Below are 7,887 nucleotides of genomic sequence, written 5' to 3'. Positions count from 1 at the left end.
GAATGAACACGAACAAGGGCATGTTCGTGTTTGTTCATTTAACTTTAAAAGAATGCGGACATTTAAACAAACAAATATTTATGTTCATGTTCGTTTATTTAGAAACGGACATTTGTGTTCGTTTGTTTAAAATCTAAACGAGCATAGTTGAACAAAGATAAATGAACATATATAAACAAATGGAAATGAACACAAGCATATATAAACGAACTTAAATGAAAACACTTAAATAAACAAAAATTAGCAAATATAAAACCTTTAATCAGATGACTTATCTAGATAACATTTAATTATTTTCTATTAATACACAAACGAACATAAATAAACAGACATAAACGAACGTTCATGAACATAAATGAACGAACATAACATGTGTTCATGTTCGTTCGTTTAATTAAATGAAAACAAATTTTTTGTTCATGTTTGTTTGTTTATTAAATAAACGAACATAAACGAACTTTCTGTCCAACGGTTCACGAATAGTTCACCGAACGTTCGGTTCGTTTAACGATGGTAATGCAACTTTTAAAAATGTCAATTGTTTTTTGTATAAAAACAAAATTCTAGCAACTTGTGTTTTCTTTTTATCTTCAGCAATATGTTTAGAGCCACTTGATGCTCGTCTTCGTCAACTCCCTTTTCAAATATCGTCTTCGTCAATTCCCTTTTAAAATGTTGTCTTCTCCCACCTTGTACTTATTTCATTAGAAACAGAAATCCTCACATGCTTCAATGGAATTCAGCCTCCTCATTCTTCTCTTCACTCTCTCACTTGTCTCCTCACAGGATTTCTCCCCGGGCAACTACTTCATTAACTGCGGATCAAACTCCAATATCTCTTTCACCGGGAAAACATTCATCGGAGATGAAAACCTCCCTTCCTTTTCATACTCTCGTGGCCGCACGGCCAGAAATAACAACCCGCCATTCCCAATCTATGAAACTGCAAGAGTTTTCACTCATAAATCATGGTACGAACTCAAAGCAAATAAAAGCAACACTTTCGTGATGGTACGTCTTTATTTTTCCCCTTACTTATCTAATGAATCCGATTTATCGGCTTCCAAGTTCAACGTGTCGGTTTATGGGTTCTCTCTATTATCTAGTTTTAATGTGGGAGTCTCGACTAATGTAGTTAAAGAATTTATAATCCCGATTGGTTCCGAACGAAAGTTTAGAATTGAATTCACACCCTCTAATGACTCGTCTCCTGCTTTTGTAAACGCCATTGAAGCTTTCACAATACCATATGAACTGTTCAAGCACGACGCCTCTCCTTCTCATATATCACCCGCGGGATATACTGGTGAAATGGATGGCATATCATCAACTTATGCCTTCATGCCAATTTATAGACTTAACGTTGGTGGTCAGAGCATTGACCTAGAACGTGACACTTTAAGAAGAGCCTGGACTCCAGATGATGCCTTCATCGTCAAAGCCGGGCTAGCAAAAAACATAGCATTTCATGGCACGATTAAATATAACGATTTTTATGCAACCACATACGACGCTCCAGATGATGTTTACAACACAGCCAGACAATTGAGCGCTAATTCTTCGGTCGATATAGTCTCATGGAAATTTACGGTTAATAAAAACGCTATGTACCTTGTTAGAGCTCATTTCTATGACTTTACAAGCCAAGACCTTAGCAATGCCTTCAATCTCTTCATATACAGAAAGTATACGAAAGAGATTAATCCTCGAAGAGAGTTGAAGCGATTACAAGCTCCCTTCTATATTGATTTTGTGGTTCATTCTGTCGAGTCGGGGCTTCTGAATGTCAGTATTGGAGCGATTACTAATATCAGTCAATCCGTGTTTTTGAATGGGCTCGAGGTCATGGAGTTGTTGGGTTTACCTAATAATTGGAGTGATTGGATGAGGCACATTGTGGTTGGATTTGTTATTGGAGGTGTGATCTTTGTTTTGTTAACATGTTTTTTCGTCGGGTTGAAGTTCCCAAAAACGAAGCCGGTGCTAGAGACGAAAATGGAATCTAACACGGTACTGTCGCACAGTTGGAGTTCATACACGAGCATAAATACCGACATTATGGCTAACGGCCCATCACGAATTCCTCAGATGAATCTCAACCTTCAGTTCCAGTTCGTCGATATATTGCAAGTGACGAATAGCTTTGATGAGAGTTTAATGATTGGAAAAGGCGGATTTGGGAAGGTCTATAGAGGAGCTCTCCCTAATGGAAAGGCAGTTGCAGTGAAACGAGGGGAAAAGGGACACGGGCAGGGTCGGCCGGAATTTGTGAAAGAAATTATGGTCTTGTCGAAAATACGACACCAACATCTAGTTACTTTAATTGGGTATTGTGATGAGAAGTCAGAGATGATACTCGTGTATGAATATATGGAAAAGGGTACTCTTCAAGAACATTTATACGGGACGAATAAAGATGGCGAGAAACTCTCGTGGAGCCAAAGGCTTGAGATCTGCATTGGTGCAACTCAAGGATTACATTACCTTCACACGGGTTCAGAACCTGGGATAATTCATGGTGATGTTAAGTCAACAAATATCTTGCTTAATGAAAACTATATAGCAAAAGTGGCTGATTTTGGGATATCTCGCTTTGATAACTTAGAGGAAAGCGAGATGGGCATCAAAGGGAGTTTCGGGTATTTGGATCCTGAATACATAAGTTGCATGCAAGTAACTCAAAAATCAGATGTTTACTCTTTTGGAGTAGTTTTGCTTGAAGTGTTATGTGCGAGGCCTGCGCTTGATATCATGCTTCCTAAAAATGAAGCAAATTTGGCCGACTGGGCGATCAAACAAATAAAGAATGGGATGGTGGAGATGATAATTGACCCGTATCTTGTAGATCAGATAAAACCAAACTCATTAAGGAAGTTTTTGGAAACGGTTGAGAGATGTTTGAAGAACACAGGAGACGAGAGGCCAAGTATGATCGATGTGTTATGGGACTTAAATTATGCGTTAAAGCATCAACAATTGATGTCAGATGAAGGAACACTTGCAGATAGCACCGTGAATACATTATTGATGTTTTCGATGTCGATGATTGATCGGTTGCCTTCTAAACGTAACGATGATATAGTGAACGATACAAGTTACAATGATCATTCTCAAGTGAATGATACAAGTTATCCTAGTGAAAGTCAAGTGTTTTCTCAGTTGAAGATTGATGAAGCTCGATAGCAAATATGAAGTTTTTCAGAGCTATTAATAATCTTTAATCTTGTATGTTTTTTAGAGCTATTAATAATCTCGAATCTTGTATGTGTGTCATACTTTTAAACTCGGTGAACACCGATCACACTTTGAATCCGCTACTCAAACGCACGAACACACAATACTGACCCAAGAGTATTGCTAGATTCATACTTCCTCTCAACACCAACTCCATTCGTCCCAATTTTCTAACATAGCTTCTACACTTAATCGTTGGTAACGCTTTTGTCAGTGCATACACTAACTGCAACCCGGTATCCACAAACATTAGATTCAGTTAACCTTTTCAACACATTTTCACGAACAAAGCGGCTGTGGACGTCAATATATTTTGTACGAGCATGAAACATTCTGCTTCTAAGCTCATCGGCTATCACAGAACAATTTCACTTTGTAGTCAACTGACTTCTCATGAGGCTTGATTAAATAGCCCTCCTTTTTCACCTAGATTCTAAAAAAAATACAAAAAAGTGTCAAGATTTTTGTTACCATAAGTTTGAATTTCTTTGAAATGGGGAAGGAAAAGTACTTGACGCGGTTAAGGGCAAACGGGAAAACAACCTCATTGATGTGGATCATTGGATCATAGCAATGTATAGTGCGTTTTTCAAATGAATTGGTATAATCTGCTATTACTAAATTTTGATTCTATTTTATTTACTTCAAGATAGTAGGTGAGTATGATATTTGTAGTACGATGTGTGCATACATACATTACTTGCTTTATGCAAATAAATAAATAATTGGATTACTGTGTTAATCTGGTTTATAAATGAGCATTAAATATATATATTCCCTGGTTGTGAATTTATATTATAACATTAAATATATATATATATATATATATAATATAAATATATATTACATAAAAAATAGGGTAAAAAGGTTAAAAAGTGTATTTAATAATTTTTTAGGTGTAAAGAGGTTAAAAAACAAATAGAATGATAAATTAGTATAAAAAGGCTCTTTTGCCCCTGATTTAATGTTAAAAACTAACGAAGTTAGTGATTTGGACGACCTCAATGGCCCTGGTGCAAAATTTAAACTATTTGGACTAAAGTGGCATAAATAACCAAGACGATTTTGACACTTTACTCTAAATATAATCATATATAATTAGTATTTTTATAACTATTGACATCCATTGAACAATAAGGCTTTCAAACAACTTGAGGGAAGTGACATTCCAATAGGATAAAAAGTTTGTGTTGCATTTAATATATAATTACAAAAATCAGAAGGAAACTCATTTATGTGCCTACAACTAATAAAAACATAATGATAGAAAGAAGTTCTTGTTCATCATTATCCGTGTAGACTTTAGAACCCCTAAATGCTCGTCTTCGTCAACTCCTTGTTCAAATATGTCTTCTTCCTCCTTGTAAAATGAATCAAACCAATAATTATTTCACTTGAACCAAAAAATATTTACATGCTTCATGGGATCCACCCTTTGTTTCTCTCTAGTCATTCTTCTCTTCACTCTCTCAATTGTTTCCTCACAGTCCAAGTATGCCTTACCGGACCACTACTTCATTAACTGCGGATCAAACTCTGATATCAGTTTCACAGAGAAGAGATTCATCGGAGATGAAAACCTCGCTACACTTTCAGTCTCTGGTGGCCTCAAGGCCGTAAATAACAACTCGGAATTGGAAATCTATCGAACAGCAAGAGTTTTCACAAATAAATCATGGTATGAACTCCAAGCAGAAGATAGGAACACTTTCTTGATGGTAAACCTTCATTTTTCACCCTTCTTTTATAATGGATTCGAATTATCTAATTCTAAATTCGACGTTTCGGTTTCTGGGTTCTATCTGTTATCCAATTTTAATGTGGGAAAGTTGACTGTAATAAAAAACTTTATGATCCCAATTGGAGAAGAACGAAAGTTCAGAATTGAATTCACACCCTCCAGTGGCTCATCTCCCGCTTTTGTAAACGCCATTGAAGCTTTCACAACACCGTCCGAAATGTTCAAGCACGGCGTCTCTTCACCTCATATATCATCCGGGAAATATTTTGGGGATATGGATAACATATCATCTTATGCTTTCAAACCAGTTTATAGGATTAACGTTGGTGGACTGAGCATTGACGTAAATCATGACACTCTAAGAAGAAACTGGATACCAGATGATCCCTTCATCTTCATAACTGAGCCAGCGGAAAACATAACATTGTCAGGCATGCTTTACTATCTGGCCTTTTTCTACCAGATTCGATGCTCCTGATGATGTTTACAAAACGGCCAAAATGTTGAACCCTGATTCCTCAGCAAACAATATCACATGGAATTTTGAAGTTAACAAGAATGCCATGTTTCTTGTTCGAGCTCATTTCTGCAACTTTCTAAACGCCAGCCATAGTTCTAATCAGCCCTTTAGTTTCACCATTTACAGCCATCATAAGGCAGTGATTAATCCGGGTAGAAACATTCCCTTTTATCATGATTTTGTGGTAGATTCCCATGAGTCTGGTTTTATGAATGTTAGCATAAGAGAGATTCCAATAAACAGTCTACGTGCGTTACTGAATGGGCTCGAGATCATGGAGTTACTAAAGAATTCGAGTGTATATGATATTCGCAATGGCATGAAGAGCGGCAAGAAAGTGTACATTGTGGTTGGATGTGTGGTGTTTGTTTTGCTAATAGGTTTATTTATCGTGTTTAAGTACCGTAAAACGAAGCTATTGGTAGGGACGAATAGGGAATCTAACGCGGTACCATCATACGACTGGAGTTCATACACAACAGTAGATATTAACCCTACTGTTAACCACCCATCACGAGTTCTTAATTTGAATCTCAACCTTCGGTTCCGGTTTGCTGATATATTGCAAGCGACGAACCGCTTTGAGGAAAATATAGTGATTGGAAAAGGTGGGTTTGGGAAGGTCTATAAAGGAACTCTTTCGGGTGGAAAGATGGTTGCTGTGAAACGAGGTGAGAAAGGACATGGGCAGGGTCGATCAAAGTTCGTCAAAGAAGTTATCATTATGTCAAAAATACGACACCAACATCTAGTTACTTTGATAGGGTATTGTGATGAAAAATCCGAGATGATACTCGTGTACGAATACATGAAAAACGGTACTCTTAAAGATCATTTGTATGACACTAACAAAGATGATATGAAGCTCTTGTGGAGTCAGAGACTCGAGATTTGCATTGGAGTGACTCGAGGATTGCATTACCTTCACACTGGTGCGGATGCGGGGATAATTCATGGTGATGTTAAGTCAACAAACATCTTGCTTGACGAAAACTATATAGCAAAAGTGGCTGATTTTGGTATATCTCAGTTCGATAATGTGGAGGAAAGCGAGATGGATATCAAAGGGAGTATTGGGTATTTGGATCCAGAATACATAAGTTCCATGAAACTAACTCAAAAATCAGATGTTTACTCTTTAGGAGTTGTTTTACTTGAAGTGCTATGTGCGAGGCCGGCACTTGACACCACACTTCCTCAAGAAGAATCGAATTTGGCCGATTGGGCGATCAAACAAATAAAGGATGGGAAAGTGGAGAAGATAATTGACCCATATCTTGTAAATAATATAAACCCGAATTCCTTAATAAAGTATTTGGAAACGGTTGAGAAATGTTTAAAGAACACTGGAGATGAGAGGCCAGGTATGATTGAGGTATTATGGGACTTAATATACGCATTGAAGCTTCAACAAATGGTGGTGGGTGAAGATAGCATCATGAATACGTCGTTGCAGTTATCGACGTCAGTGATTGATCGTTTGCCCTCTAAATGTAACGATGATGATTCTCAAGTGAGCGATGCAAATTATCCGAGTGGAAGCCAAGTGTTTTCCTAGTTGGAGACCCATGAAGACAAGTGTTTTCCCAGTGCTACTTAATTTGAGTGAGTTTACTCTGTAATAAGCTTTAATTTATCATATATTCCTGCACTATGATTTTGTCAATATTAATCTCGGTCGTAAGTCATAATATCATGAACGTTATAGGTAGACAAGGCAATATTGATTTGAGTTGTTATTTTGAGTCTAGTATATTATTTTTGGAAAGTGTACACTTTTACATCATTTACCGTTCTTCATCGCAAATTGCCACCACCACCATAATTTTCACCTATCTCGTGGCCACCGCTAAATCTACCACCTCCATTGTCACTACGACTGCCACTGCTATAAAAACAAATATAACACGTAAATCCGTTTTGACCCGAGCACATTTAACCTATTTTAAAGTGTTATGTTTCAACTTGTTACATAACACAACTCAATGATATAAACCTATTTCCAGGTCTGTCCTTGAGAATCTTTAAAAAGTTTTGGGTTGAAAGTGAGAAAAAATTTGAATCTTTGGTTAAAAAAAATATTAAACTTAAACAATTATATGTTTAAATGGACTTATTTGATTTATCTTATTTTGTGTCTAGTATATTACTTTTGCTCAAATTAAGTTGTATGTATTTTTTTTCATCGAGTTGGGATGGATGGAGGTAAGAAAAGCTTTACCATGATTTATCAATCTTCATCGATACAACCACCATCTTTGCTACCTTAGCTATCACCACAATTGTTACCACCACCACAAATTGCCACTACCACCATCATTTCCACCTATCTAATAGCCACCACTAAATCTACCACCTCCATTGTCAAACACAACCGCCACTGCTGCCATCA

At 36.9% G+C, this 7,887-nt stretch overlaps 2 pseudogenes; both read left to right on the top strand.

The window, feature by feature from the left end:
- The first annotated feature begins 729 nt into the window (after positions 1–729).
- LOC143575919 (putative receptor-like protein kinase At2g23200 pseudogene) lies at positions 730–3,193 on the top strand (annotated as a pseudogene).
- Positions 3,194–4,655: 1,462 nt separating this feature from the next.
- LOC143575918 (putative receptor-like protein kinase At2g23200 pseudogene) lies at positions 4,656–7,155 on the top strand (annotated as a pseudogene).
- The last annotated feature ends 732 nt before the right edge of the window (positions 7,156–7,887 follow it).

This window comes from Bidens hawaiensis, unplaced genomic scaffold, assembly GCF_021521415.1.
Source record: "Bidens hawaiensis isolate Kalapana, Puna unplaced genomic scaffold, B.hawaiensis_p1.1 tig00027790_1, whole genome shotgun sequence".
Classification (NCBI taxonomy): Eukaryota; Viridiplantae; Streptophyta; class Magnoliopsida; order Asterales; family Asteraceae; genus Bidens; species Bidens hawaiensis.
The sequence above is the reverse complement of the archived record's forward strand: the minus strand, read 5'-3'. Positions and strand labels throughout refer to the sequence as shown.